This window comes from Panthera tigris, chromosome B2 (genome assembly GCF_018350195.1).
Source record: "Panthera tigris isolate Pti1 chromosome B2, P.tigris_Pti1_mat1.1, whole genome shotgun sequence".
NCBI classification, from domain to species: domain Eukaryota; kingdom Metazoa; phylum Chordata; class Mammalia; order Carnivora; family Felidae; genus Panthera; species Panthera tigris.
In genome coordinates, this window is record NC_056664.1 from 18,680,753 (window position 1) to 18,696,308 (window position 15,556).

Consider the following 15,556-nt stretch of genomic DNA (forward strand, 5'->3'; position numbering starts at 1 on the left):
TGTCATCTTTGCTCTGAAAAATCTTTATCTAATGCAGTCACAATCAATTGTTGATTTACTTACTGTCAGTTCACATTCCATCAGCACCTCCAAGTGAAAAGAGATTTGCAAAATGAAAACATGTTATTAGTTGTTACTTTTTCTTCATTGAGATTTCATATATTACCTTTTTTTTTTTGCTGTGATTGATAGTATTTTAGTTTTAGTTCCTACTAAAAGATAAAATTGTTTCCATCTTTTCTTTCCTCCTTTCCAATAGTAGGATCTATTAGGCAAGTGGGGTCACTGGAGAAATTTATGTCATTAAAAAACGTGTGGACACGTAGCAGAACAGCAACCTGAGAGTGACAAAGACAACTAATTCTGCAATCAGGCAAAATTGGACGATCCGAGCATCTATCTCAGGTGTTGGGCATGGTGTAAGGATAGAGCTTTAGATATCTAGAGACTGAGTAGGCTGGTCATTCTTCAAAAAAAATCCCCATTAACATAATTTCTTAGAAATGAAAATTTAGCATCTCTAAACTCCCAGAAAGTTTGAGGTTCTGTTATGGTATACAGATCTAAAGTGCAAAATTCTTTATTTCAGATGCATTTCTTTTAGTATTCAAGTAAGTCATAGGGTATGGTTTATGTGCTCCTATGAAAATCCAGGAGCCTACTAGGACATGCTCCAGAAGAGGAAGCCACTCCACTTCTGTATGGAATTGAGTCATGGAAGGAGAAAGTGCCGTGATTTGGAGTACAGGTTCATATGTGCTGATACAACTATATGTACATAGGAAAAGACAAAGTAGGAGAGCTGAATAATCTTTGGTAGGTTGCCACATTCTATGAATCTTCTAGATCCTTTTCTACATTCGCATATTTAAAATTGTAGTAAAGTGGTTCCTGACATCTCTAGCCATTCATTCCCCTTTGTCTTTTATTAATATATAGTCCACCACCAATAACAATCAGGCTTCCTCAGAGTTCAAGGCAAGTTCCAAGTGGCTGTATTAGCATTTTGACCAGATATCCTTTTACCTGTAGTAAAACAGATCAACATTTCTGAAACAAAGTTATTGAGGCAAATCAATCACAAAACATGATTTTTTAATGTATATTTTTAAAACAAAATAGGATCAGTTTGACACATTATTTAATAATTCTATTCTTTTCTTTGCCCAACTCTCCCCATTCTCATGTAAAGTTCCTTGTCTAACCAAATTTCCTTCAGAAACTCAGCCTTCAATTATATATCAGCAAATGAAAATTTGTGTTGAATGAGACAGAAATGAGAATAGTACATTATGTTCAAAGGAAAGGAACCCCATACATGATATTTAACACTCAAAATAGTACTTCAACAAATACGTCAAGATACGCTTTATTCCATGGTCTCCTGTACAGAAAGGGTCATTTTTTTCTAATCTTCAAAACCAAGTACAGAGCCTGGCAGAAAACATAAAGTATAGTCTTGTTAAATTTTTTTTAAATGTATTTATTTGTGTGTGTGTGTGTGTGTGTGTGTGTGTGTGAGAGAGAGAGAGAGAGAGAGAGAGAGAGAGCTGTCAGCATAGAGCCTGATGCAAGGCTTGAACTCACAAACCATGAGATCATGACCTGAGCCAAAGTCAGAAGTTAACCAAGTGAGCCACCCACGGGCCCCAGTATACTCTTATTTTTAAATGAATGAATGAATAAATGAGTGAGTGCTGTCGATAACTAATAGGGCAAAATTATCATGGATATCATTAGCATAGAGATGTTCTCTGATATTAATTTTCTCTAATACAGTCTAATGTCATTATGTGGGCATTATGTTAGGATTCGGTACTTTCATGCATATCATCTCAATTATATTGAAAAATATTTGTGTCGTAGGATAAAGAAAAATAGTTTTTATGTCTTATGAGCTTATTGAGGTATAATTGAAAAATGAAATTGTAGTATATTTAAAGTGTGTACTGTAATGATTTGGTATACTTTTTGTTTGTTTTCATGAGAGTGCTTAAGATCTACTGTCTTAGCAAACTTCAAATGTACAATATACTATTAACAATAGTCACGATGATGCACATTAGACCTTTAGAACTTACTCAACGTACAACTGGAAATTTGTGCCTTTGAGCAGCATTTCCCCACTTCTCATATTCCCCACCCCTGGCAATTACCATTCTATTCTGTTTCTATGAATTTGACAATTTGTTTTTGTTTTTGTTTTTTTAGATTCTGCATATAAGGGATACCATACACTATTCGTCCTTTTCTGTCTGGCATATTTCACTTATCATAAAAATCGGCACAAATTAGGTATAAAGAAATGTGTATCAACATGATAAAAACCATCTGTGACAAGCCCACAGCTATCACACTCCATGGTGAAAAGCTGGAAGCTCATCCTCTAAGATTAGAAACAAGACACAAATGCCACTTCCATGCAACATAGTACTGGAAGTCCTAGCCAGAGCAATTAGATAAGAAAAAGAAATAAAAGGCATCCAAATCAGAAAAAAGTTCTTAAATAATACGATAGTGAACATTCATTGCATACCTACTGATTCTATTCTAAACACTGCATAATTTAACCTTGTAACTGCCCTAAGAACAAATTATCATTTTCATTTTATAGAAGACCAACGTGAGGCACAGAGAGGCTAACCCGTTTCTCAAGTTAAAGTTTTGCAGCTAAGTTGCTGAGTCAGGATTCAAACTTCAACAATTTTAACCATTACATTATGCTTTTAGTGGCAGTTCACAGTATTCAAAGAATATGGCTCTTTTACATAAAATGTTCTGTCATTTATCTGGTATTTTTGGAGGAAGGGACATTCTAGACCAATTAACTGCTTTTCATATCCTTTAAATTATTCCGTAGGGAATATACACCTATATATTTTGTGAAGTGAGTGATAACACTTTCATCTTGTACTTGGTAAAACCAAGAAAAACCAAGTTGAGGCGTGTTTAGAATAGCTTAAAGGCTCAGTGACATTCTTTGCGGTGAAACTGGTAAAATAATGTCCAATAAAGAATGAATCACAAAATAATCATTCCATTATTTTTGAAAATACAGAGCATTAAAAATGGCTCACATCTTTACCCTGCCTACCATTGAATTCATACCTTATACACTTTCTTTCACCTTAAAAAAGGCCTTTCATTCCCCAAATATATACTGCACTAAAAATAAAATTCTTCTCCACTGTGTGGCCAGTTACATTCTACTGCCATTATCTTTAGGGAACCCAGTCTGTCCCTTTTCTTTACATTTTACCTTGTATTCTCTGAGTAAGTGCCATATCTCTATCATGTTCTCCTCACCTTGAAGTTAGGAGCTTTATCCTTTTGTGTTGTCTTTCTATCCAACACCCATCCCGGAGTTCAGTCTTTACTCATTAGATATTTGTTGAATGGGCATTTGATACATAGCATATTGGATAAAGGAATTATTGCAGACACGTCTGAACCATTCACCTCCTAACTTGTATCTTTATAAGGTCATGAATCCAATTAGAATTTTTATATGTTAAGACTAAACAAAGTCATTACAGCCTGTTGCTACTGTTCTTTGTATTCTTCAATTCTAGCTGCCATAACAAAATACCACAGACTGGGTGGCTTAAACAACAGGTGTTTTGTTTTCCCACTGTTCTGGAGGCTGCAAGTCTGAGATCAGGGTGCCAGAATGGTTGGTTTCTGGAGAGATTCCCCTCTCTTGATTGTAGGTGGCTGCCTTCCCCTGTATCCTCACATGGTGGGGAAAGAGTGAGAGAGAGGGCGAGAGAGCAAATCTTCGGCTCTCTTTATGAGGGCAGTTACCCCATCACGAAGGTTCTACCCTCACCACCTCATCTAAATCTAATTATCTCCCAAAGGCACCATCTCAACGAGAGTCACATTGGGATTAAGGTTTAAACAGATGGATTTTGCTGGAACACAATTCAGTCCGTAGAACTCTTCCTTAAAAAATAGGAGATTTTCATGAAAACTTTTCTGCATAGATCTTAGCTCATGAAAAATTCATTTACCCTGAGTACTGAAGAATGGACTTGTTTCAGCTGAAGTGCTTCTAGTGGCTGAGTGCTTTGTTTATTTTAGAATAGAGCTATGCATGGGAGAGAGGCCTCAGGCTGAGAAAGAAGGCTGCTGGGAGACAGGTGGATTGCCCAGGCTCCAAGAAGTTGTACTCCTTCTTGCCCATCAGAGACCCAAAGTGCTTCTAAATATTCCTGGAAGAAGATTTTTGACATGCGCTTTTAGGAGGGACAAAGTAAAATAAAATTGCCTACTTTCTCACTAATATTTATAACCTTTTCTTCAATCTTTTGAAGTCTGATTTGTACCATAATGACTCTGTGCCATCTATCCATTTTGAAAGGGTGAAATCTTTTCAAACAGGTGCTGAATATGTACCTTTTTTTTTTGCTATTCCAATTGCTCACGTTGAGTGTTTAATGGGTTAGAATATAGACAGTGAAACATGGTTTGAGAAGCAGAAAACGCATTTATATTCCTGTGATTGAAAATTTCCAGCAAAACCAACGATTTGACTCTTAGGCTTTTTTTTTTTAATTTTATTTTTTTAATTTACATCCAAATTAGCATATAGTGCAACAATGATTTCAGGAGTAGATTCCTTAGTGCCCCTTACCCATTTAGCCCATATCCCCTCCCACAACCCCTCCAGTAGCCCTCAGTTTGTTCTCCATATTTCAGAGTCTCTTATATTTTGTCCCCCCTCCCTGTTTTTATATTATTTTTGTTTCTCTTCCCTCATGTGCATCCATTCTGTGTCTTAAAGTCCTCATATAAGTGAAGTCATATGATATTTGTCTTTCTCTGACTGGACCACGTTCTTACACCATACACAAAAATAAACTCAAAATGGATGAAACACCTAAATGTAAGACAGGAATCCATCAAAATCCTCGAGGAGAAAGCAAGCAAAGACTCGTAGTTTCTTTAAATGAAAAATTGGATTACCTAATTTCCAAAGAAAACTGAAGTGAATGTGTGTGTGCATGCGTGTGTGAGTGTGCATGTGCGTGTGTGTGTGTGTGTGTGCGTGAGAGAGAGAGAGAGAGAGAGAGAGAGAGAGAGAGAAGAATTGATTAAGGATCATTAAAATGAAAAAAAGGGGGTATAGAAGAAAATAACCTTAAATTTTTTTTTAATTTAAATTCAGATTAGTTAATATACAGTGTAGTCTTGCAGGAGTAGAACCCAGTGATTCATCTCTTACATATGACACCCAGTGCTCATTCCAACAAGTGCCCTCCTTAATGCCCATCACCCATTTAACCCATCCCCACCACCTACCTTCCCCCGCCCCCCCAGCAACTTCCAGTTTGTTCTCTGTACTTAAGAGTCTCTTATGGTTTGCCTCCCTCTCTGTTTTTAATCTTAATGAGAACTTTTGATGCTGAGCCTTTTGTACCAAATCGGTTGAAATGTGAGTTCTTTGTAGAATTTTCACACATCCAAGAAAAACTCCCAATATGTGAAACCCTCTAAACCCAGGGTAGGTATATTTGCAAAGACTTCCCAACCGGAACCGTGAGACTACAGGAAGCCCATTTCCAATATGTCTGCATAACAGCAATTAATATTAACAAGAATTATATCTGAATATGGAGAGAAACAGCCTTCTTAACTTTTACCTCCTTTTTTCCCCCTAATAAGTTATTGCTGACCACAATGCTCATTAGTGGCACAATAAAAAGGACCTAGTGGTAAATAATAACAATTCTTTGTAGTTATACAGTGCCTTTGATCAGAACAGCTCAAAGCCTTCGTGACTCATTAATTTTTGAAATACCTCCGTGAAGTATGAGGGTGTCAAGGATTACTACCTTCATTTCATAAACAGAGAAAACTGACTTTTGCTAGAAACTGTCCCAAGGTCATTCAATGATTTGGTGACAGTAGCAGGGATATAATCTATAAGCCAGAGATAATTAGAGCAAAGACCAACAGTGCTCAACAGAAACCAGCAGCTTCTGAGAGATTGTGGAGAAACTTTATGTAACGCTTGGAAATAATACTGCTTTTAGAAACATATTTCTTTTATTTGGCTTTTATTTGAATCACGTCTTCTGTTAATAATGGAGAGCTCTCCACAGTTTCACATTTAGATCACTTAGTTTGGGGATATTTCCTTGGGGCTTTTCTGTATTTTTATTTCTTCTATTTGAAGAAAGAGTGTACATTTTCTTCAAAACCATTCAGATTAATTACTAGTAGAAAAAAAGAAGAAAATAACTATGTATATACACACACCTATGTATGCTTAGTCAAATGTTAATCTATTTCATCCATTGATTTTGAAAAACATTAAAAAATACCTTGCGCTCTGCTTCATTGTAATTCTTATCTGGGTGGAGTTTAAGATGCATTATTATCATTATTATTTTTCAAAAACTCACTTCTCAGTTTCAATTGGAAATGACACTCAAAGGATGACAGATCATATTTTCTTTAAAACTTGCCTCAAAACCCCCTCCTTGTGTGGTTTATTGGAAGAATAAAAATTTATCTTTTACATGATTGTTTTTTCATTGCTCCTTTGCTCTGCTATGGTAATTTAAGCTTTCAAAGACTTGTGCCTAAGGATGCTTGTGGGGTGGCAGAGTCTATAAGAACAGGTATTATCTTGTTTGTACACACACACACACACACACACACACGGGATTTTGCATTTTATGTTTTTGTGCCCACTCCCAGATTCCTAAGTATATCACAGTTTTATACATAGTAGACCTTCAAGATTGTCCATTGATTTCCTTGTCATTTGGCTGAGGGTTTACTTTTTTCATATTATCCATTTTGTTTTTATGACACACCAAGCCTCTCTTATTATTATCTCTTCTGGTCTTCAGAGGAAACAGTATTACTGTTTGTTTAAATGTGGTCTACCGACCTCTCTCAGGATACCTGAGGTGCTAACTAGAATGCATATTCTTGAGAACCAATACAGACTTACTGTCTCAAAATCTCTGTGACAGGACCCTTAGATTGTCTAGTTTAATGCAGACCTTCTAGAAGGTTCTATACACATTAAATGAAAGGTCTTGTCCTATCTTATAATCATAGATAATTCTTCCATAGCACTCACTCTGTATCAAGCATTTTGCGGTGTTATGATTTTAAAAAAAGGTATCTTGCTAAGAACATAAATTCCTACTCTCCATATAAATTTGTAATGTACCAATCACATGTGAGATGACAAGACTTTTAAGATACGAGGTAGAATTTCAGATTTAGTTGGCAATAAGTCATAAAATTAGTATAGAAAAGTCTTGACTGCCCTTCATTCAAATTGAGTTGCTTTTTAAAAAATTATCTTTGTTTTTTTTTTTCTTCCCCTCCCCCATGGAAAGGAGGTTAGAGTGAGAGAGAGCCAAAGCATAAGAGACTCTTAAAAACTGAGAACAAACTGAGGGTTGATGGGGGGTGGGAGGGAGAGGAGGGTGGGTGATAGGTATTGAGGAGGGCACCTGTTGGGATGAGCACTGGGCATTGTATGGAAACCAATTTGACAATCAACTTCATATATTGAAAAAAAATTATCTTTGGAGTGGCAATTTGATTTCATCAAGATCTTCTTTTTCTATGGTAGAGTGGTTTTATTCTATCTTTAGGTCTCAGTCATAGATAATGAGACATTTTCAGGAAAGTTTTGGACTTTATCATCATCCTTCCATTGTCAGTTTTTGTTCTTAGGTTTTAAATTTTTCTCACAAATAAACTATCTCCAAGAAACCATTTTTTTTCAGGAATATTTTTGGAGCAACTGAGGAAGTTTGGCTATAGAAAGGATATTAGAAGATATGAAAAAATTAGCTGCCACCAGTACTCATGACAGTGTGGAATTGGTGGGAGAATGGACAAATGGATCAATGTAAATAAAAAGAAGCCCAGAAATAGACTCACACAAATATAGTCAACTGAGTTTTGATAGAAGAGCAAAAAATTTGGTGGAGAAAGAAAGTCTTTTCTATGAACAGTGCTGGAACATGTGGACATCCACATGCCAAAAAATAAAAAAAATAAAAATAAAAATAAGAACAGAACCTAGGCACAAACCTTATACCCTTTGCAAAAGTTAACCCGAAATTGATCATAGACTTAAACGTAGAATACGAAACTATAAAATTTCTAGAAGACAGCATAAGAGACATTTTAGATGACTTCAGGAACGTTGATAACTTTTTAGATACAACACCAAAGGCATGATCCAGGCAAGAAATAATTTACGAGCTGAACTTGATTAAAGACTTCTGGTCTGTGAAAGACAGTATTAAGAGAATAAAGAGACAAGCCAGAGACTGGGAGAAAATATTTCCAGACACATCTGAAAAAGGACTGCTATTCATACTATACAAAGAACTCTTAAAACTCAACAAGAAGAAAATGAACGACATGTTGGGCCTGTTAAGAGATGCTGAATGTCCTATGTCACTAGGGGCATGCAAATTAAAACAACAATGAGGTACGACTACAAGCCTATTAGAATGGCCGAAACTCAAAACAGTGACAACATCAAATGCTGGTGAGGAATTGGAACAATAAGAACTCTCATTCCTTGCTGGCTGGAATGCAAAATGGCACAGCCACTTTGCAAGACAGTTTAACAATTTCTTACTAAACTAAACGTACTCTTACTGCACGATCCAGCAATCACTCTCCTCGATATTAACCCAGATGAGTTGGAGACTTATGTTTTCACAGAAATTTGCATATGGATGTTTATAGCAGTTTTATTCATAATTGCCAAAACTTGGAAACAACCAAGATGTCCTTCAATAGGTAAATGGATAAGTAAACTGTGGAACATTCTGACAACAGAATATCATTTAGTACTAGAAAGAAATGAGCTATCAAGCCTTTTCGTGAAAAGATATGGAGAAACCTTACATGAATATTACTAAGTTAAAGAAGCCAATCTGAAGAGGTTACATAATGATTCTCACTACATGATATTCTGGAAAAGGTAAGATAGGGAGGCAATAAAAACATCAGGGATTAGGTGGGAGGGAAGGATGATTAGGCAGAGGAGAGAGAATTTTTTGGGCAATGAAGCTATTTGGTATGATACTGTAATGGTAGATACATGTGACTGTACATTTGTCAAAATCCATAGAATGTACAACAGCAAGAGTGAACCACAATATAGACTATGGACTTTGGGTGATAAAGATACGGCAATGTGGATTCGTTGGTTTTAACAAATATACCACTCAGGTGTGAGATGTTGACCATGTGTGTGTGTGGGGGGTGTGAATCTGTCAGGGCAAGGGGAGTTTGGGAATGCTCTGTATTTTCTGCTCATTTTTACTACAAACCTAAAACTACTCTAAAAATAGTCTATTTAAAAAATAGTGTTAATTTCGTATGGTGTCATAATGATATGGTTATGAAGAAAATGCACCCTTTCAGATGGATACTAAAATATTTAATGGCGAAATGTCAAAATGTTTTTGATTTACTTTAAAGGTTTTCAATTTGTGTGTGTGTGTGTGTGTGTGTGTGTGTGTGTGTGTGTAAAGCAAATATGGCAAGAATTAATCATTAGTAAATCTAGATAATGGGGATATGTTAAATTCATTATGTAATTATTTCTACCACTTTTATATATATTCAACATTCATAATTAAAAGTAAAAATAAACACTTTATCCAATTAACATATGTTAATTTTTAAAAATGTTAGATTGGTTCATGTTGATTTGTTTGACTAATGTGCCATCCACTGGGGCAGGAATTTTTGTTACCTCATTAGTTTTTCTGCACACAACCACAGAGAGATGTGTGATGATCACCATGTTTCAGGTGCAGAAATTGCAGCTGAGATCTTCTTATCCTCTCCCGATTTTTCATCTGGAATTCCCAGATGCCCCTTTGCTCTTGACTTCTCAGAGTTTCTTCCATTCCGTTCTGTGAAGTGGATACTGTAGCCTTTTGTTGTAGGAGGTCATGTAAATATTCTTTCCCATCTTTGTATCTGTGGATTCCTACATTCCTCATGCCTTTCCCTTAGGGTCATTAAAACTCAAGCCTCACGATTGATGGAATTGACTAAAGTATATTTAAGCAGCATGTCATTCAAATTATTTTTCTTAAAAAAGCAATTTTCTACTGTTGATTTAGAGACCAAGAGATCTTCTTTAGCCAGCATAATTTCTGATTAACTAATTTCATCTGTACAAAATTACATAAGCAAACCTGAAACAAGCCTCCATCATTTTTTTTTTTTTTTGCCTTTGGATTTAACAGTATTTTCAAAAGTGAACCAAATAGAGCAAATAACCCCCAGGCAGAGCAAATGACTCTAATGGCGATCTCCTACACATTGTTTTGGTGGAAAGACTGAAAATGAAGATAAAAATGTGACAGCCCAAAGGGTGAAGAACCTCCATGTGTTCTATTAAATAACAGTTTTGAATGTGAATATGTAGGATTATCTTTTCAGGAGTTCAGAAAGGGAAGAGAATTGAGAAGTCTTTTCTTTGGGCTGTCAAAACCTCTCTTCTGACAGACCATGTGATTTCCAGCAGTGCTTGGTGGTCTAAAATTGCATGGAGAGACTTTTGTTTTTCAGTTTCTTTAATTAATTAAGTTTTTATTTGGTTTCAATTCCATTATTTGTGGTAGCATAAGATCACAAATAAAACATTATAATTGTAGTTGATGGGAATTAACCTTTTATGTGTCGGAGGTGTGAGTTCTGGGTCCCGAAGCTCGGACTAGCTCTGTATTACTTGGGTGAAACAGTCAAAAAATCTGGATCTTGGTTTTCATATTTGCACAATTCAACGGCATTTGATCACTTCTAAGTTTCTCTTTCAGTTCTAAAATATTAATGGTGCTACCTTACGTTTAAGTACAATAGTCATTAAAAAGATAGCAGGTAATCCCAAATTCATGAAATGTTGAGTATTTTCTTCTTTCTGGGTCGATTAAACTTCACATTAATACTTCTAAAATTTTTGTGAGCATTAAGGCCACCTGAGGTGCATGCTGAGGTGTGGGTTCTTTGCTGGTTTTGGAGTACGACCAGGAAAGGACATTTTCAATAATTCCTCGAAATGATTCTGCTGCACATTGTGCTCAGGTGGTATTTGGGTAACTGTGCACTATAAGTCGTGCTTGGGGACGGTGCTCAAACTTTTCTGTCTAACGATCGTATGGAAACTGATTTCCTGACTGTTAACAGAAGCTCCCTTCTGAACTGATTCTTACCCAGGGAGAGGGCTTTGCCGGTGAGGATGTGGCAGAGTGATAAATATAAAAGCAGGGAAGCATGGTTTGAATAGCCTTCTAGGTGATTCTCAAATATTGCTTTGACAGGGCTGGCATGGTGGTGGCAGAAAACTTGACTCTGTCCACAATCTTGGCAGTTAAGAACACTGATTGAAATAACATGAGTACATATATGAAGCACTGTATAACTTGCTTAAAAATATTTTGACTTGGGGCCCCTGGATGGCTCAGTTGGTTAAACATCGGACTCTTGATCTCAGGTCAGGTGTTGATCTCAGGGTCATGAGTTCAAGCCCCGTGTTGGGCTCCATGCTGGGTGTGAAGCCTACTTAAAAAATTTATATATTTGACTGAATGTGTATATTATACTGTAAAGCATTCACAGAGAAAAAGGCAGATCAAAGAAGTTTTTTCAATGGAAGAAGAATCCCTGATCCTAATTCATTTTTCTTTACTGTGGGCCATAGCTCTCCAAATCCCCAGCTCTGAAGATCCCTAACTTCCCCCATATTCCATTCTAAGTTATTCCCTTTTCCTCATCTTCATGATCTCAAGAACTAATTTTTTACCTTTTGGGTTTTGTCTGTTATTTGTTCATTTTCTATGTAATTGATTTCTTCCCTTATCTTCATTATTTCTTATTGTATTACCCACAGATGTGCAATGGGCCCCCACCCCCAAATCTCTCAGATATTGAGATTGATGGTTTCACATACACACAACCAAGAGGGCATGAAAAGATTTATTACTCATCTTTTTTTAAATGTTTATTTATTTTTGAGAGAGAGAGAGAGAGGGAGACTGAATACAAGCAGGGGAGGGGCAGAGGGAGAGGGAGACACAGAATCCATGAAGCAGGCCCCAGGCACAGAGCCTGACGCGGGGCTTGAACCCGTGAACCACGAGATCATGACTTGAGCCAAAGTTGGACGCTTAACCGACTGAGCCACCCAGGCGCCCTGGTCTAATACTCATCTAATGAGGCTTTCTGGGAGAACAGGACATGTTTGCAAGTGGACCTAAGAATGGCTTGAGAGAGTGGAGAGAGGAGGTGCCTTGGCCTTTATCACTGTTAGGTGGTGGGGCTGGGATGAAGACGCTCTATGCAGCATGTGCTAGCCTGGTTTGAACTCCCCACGGACACCAAAGTAGAGAGTACCTAAGCTTTCTTAGTAGCTTGCCCACAGACGGAGGAGAGTGGGAGGAGAGAGGCTGAAAACTATCAACAATCAAACATCAAAAAAAAAAAAAAAAAAAAGAGTGAGATTTTTTATCACACTTCCATCTGCTTACTTCGGAGTTAATTTGCTTTTTAAACTTTTTTTTTTAAAGGTTTAAGGTGAAAACATACATTGTTGATTTTATACTTTATACCTCTCTCTTACAATGTAGAATTTAAAAGCTATAGATTTTCTTCTATGACCTTCTTTGCTTCATTCCACTGATTTGACATGTTATACTTTAGCTGCTTAATTCATCATATTTTATTTTATTTTATTTATTTATTTTTTTAACGTTTATTTACTTTTGAGACAGAGAGAGAGAGCATGAACAGGGGAGGGTCAAAGAAAGAGGGAGACACAGAATCTGAAACAGGCTCCAGGCTCTGAGCTGTCAGCACAGAGCCGATGCAGGGCTCGAACCCATAGACCGCGAGATCATGACCTGAGCCGAAGTCGGACGCTTAACCGACTGAGCCACCCAGGCGCCCCTAGTTCATCATATTTTAAAATTTCTCTTTTGTCCTCTGGGTTCTTTTAGAAGTATCCTGTTTAATTTCCAAATATTTGGGAAAATTTTCTAGACATCTTGTTATTGATTGCTAATTTAACACAGTGTGATTACAGAAAGTGTATTACGTTAATCTTTTGAAATTTATTGCAACTTATTTTAAGACCCAGCGTATGGCTTATCTTATTAAATGTTCCACCTGCACTTGGGAAGAGTGTATATTATGCTGTTCTGTGTAGTGTTCTATAAATGTCAAATAGGTCAAATTGTTTGATGGTGTTGTTAAATTTTCTACATTTTTATTGATTTTTTGTGTGTGTATGTCTTTTTCCATGAGTTACTGAAAGGTATTACATTCTCCAAGTATGATTATGGATTGGTCGATCTCTCCCTTTAGTCCTGTCAAGTGCTGTTTCATATGTTTGGAAGCTTTATTATTACATGTCTGTACCTTTAAGTTTATTACTTTTCCTTTTATCATTATGAAATACCCCTCTTTACTTCTGGTCATACTCTTCATCTGGAGCTCTGCTTTGTCTGATGTTAATATAGCCATATCTGATTCCTCGTGCATAGCATTTGCATGGTTTACATTTTTTTGTTCCTTTACTTTCAGATTTTTATGTTAAATGTATGTTTCATGTTAACAGCATACACTCTGGTTTTGGAGTTCTATTTAGTACAATAATCTCTGCCTTTGTATAAAGCATATTTAGACTATTCACAGTTAATGCAATCACTAATATGTACGAGTTTAAATACATTGTCTTGTTATTTGATATCTATTTATCTTGTCTGATCTTTGTTCCTCTGTTTCTTTTTTCTTGCCTTTTTGGAGGGTGTGTGTGTGTGTGTGTGTGTGTGTGTGTGTGATCCATTTGATCTATTCTATTGATGTTTTATCATGCCTCCTTAAGGTATTTTTTTCTTTAATGGTGTTTTTGAGGTTACTAAATGCATCTTTAACTTATCCCAGTCTGCCTTCAAAAAATATTTTACTGCAGAGGCGCCTGGATGACTCAGTCAGTTAAATAAATGTCAGACTCTTGGCCTCAGCTCAGGTCTTGATCTCAGGGTCATGAGTTCAAGCTCCACACTTGAACATGTGTGGGCTCCACACTAGGCATGGGGTCTACTTAAAAAAAATATTTTGCTGTTTCACAAAACATTTAGGAACTTTCCAATAGCCTATTTCCAATTGTGAACCTCCCATGCTTTGTGCTCCTGGTCATACATATTCCATTTCTATAAATAAATGCTATAACCTCCAAAGCATTCTTATTATAATTTTGCCTCAGAAAGTTAATAGGCTCTTCAATGGATATTTAAAAATATGAATGGTAATATATAGTAAAGGCCTTTTTTAAATTTACTATCATATTTTATTTCTGGTGTTTTTTATTCTTTCCTGCAAAACTGGATTTTCTTCTGAGATTTCTAGTCAGACTAAGAAACTTCAGTTAGTAACTCTTTTAGTGCCGTAAGTAAATTCTTTCTGTTTTCATCTGGTTGCAAATATCTCTATTTTGCCTTTACTTTGAAGGATATTTTTGTTGAATACAGACTTCTCGATTGACGTTTTTTTCTTGAAGTGCTAACATATGCTATTCCATAGTCTTCTGGCCTCTGTTGTCTCATTTGTGAAATTGGCTTTCATTCTTACTGTTGTTTCCTTACATGAGATCCAGTTGATTGTCATTATTCATAGATTCCTGATTTGCAAATTCACTTGCTTGCTAAAATTTGTTGGTGACTTCCAAATCAATCATTGTGGCACTTTTGCTGCGATTCATGAACACGTGCAGCGTGGTAAAAATGTTTGAGCTGTCTAATGTGCAAGTTGCTAGGTGCGATTGAATGAGGCGACACGCTACTTCCTTCTTTAGCTCTCATATTTAAACATGGGTTCTTTTTGGGGTCTATTTAATGCCTCATTTTTTTTTTTTGTATTTCTTTCCCTTACTTTTGGTGATTTCACTGTTTCCAGTGGTCCCCACATGTAGTTAAGTCTGTCCAGTGTTCCTAAGCACAAGGCTGTGCCTTATGGAAAAAAATACATATATTAGATAAGCTTCATTCAGGTGTGAGCTGTGTGCCGTTGGCTGTGAGTTGAATATTAATGAATCAGAAATACAGTACATCCAGAAAAAGGGAGAGGAAATTCACCTATGCTGCATGAGTCTGCCCCAGAGAGTGCTAAAGTGACTTATCTACTGTGTAGTGAAGCTATGGAAAAGGTGGAAAAGTGACTAAATTTGTGGATTCGTGGGATGACCACTAATTTAAAAAGCATAATGGGCAGTATTTGTCTGCGACTGAAAGCCTGATGCATTTGTGGTCATGTTTCCGAGGTTCAAGAAAATGTTAAACCTATCGCAGGAAGTGCTCCCCTACTCTTGCGTTTCAAAAGGTGATACAGTATGAAAAATGTTAAACTAGCAGACAAGGCAGGCTCTATAGATCAGGAGGCTGTGGAAGAATTTTAGAAATACCAGCGACATTTTACATGAGGGAAGGTTATGTGGTGAAGGAGGGTTGCGTAATGAGACAGGCTTGTTTTATATGGATGTTGGCAATGA

General features: G+C 36.5%; 1 protein-coding gene across 1 annotated transcript in view; it reads left to right on the forward strand.

Moving 5' to 3' along the window:
- Positions 1-15,556, forward strand: part of LOC102949347 — a 247,426-nt gene that overhangs the window by 40,269 nt on the left and 191,601 nt on the right. The gene's annotated exons all lie outside the window — the stretch shown is intronic.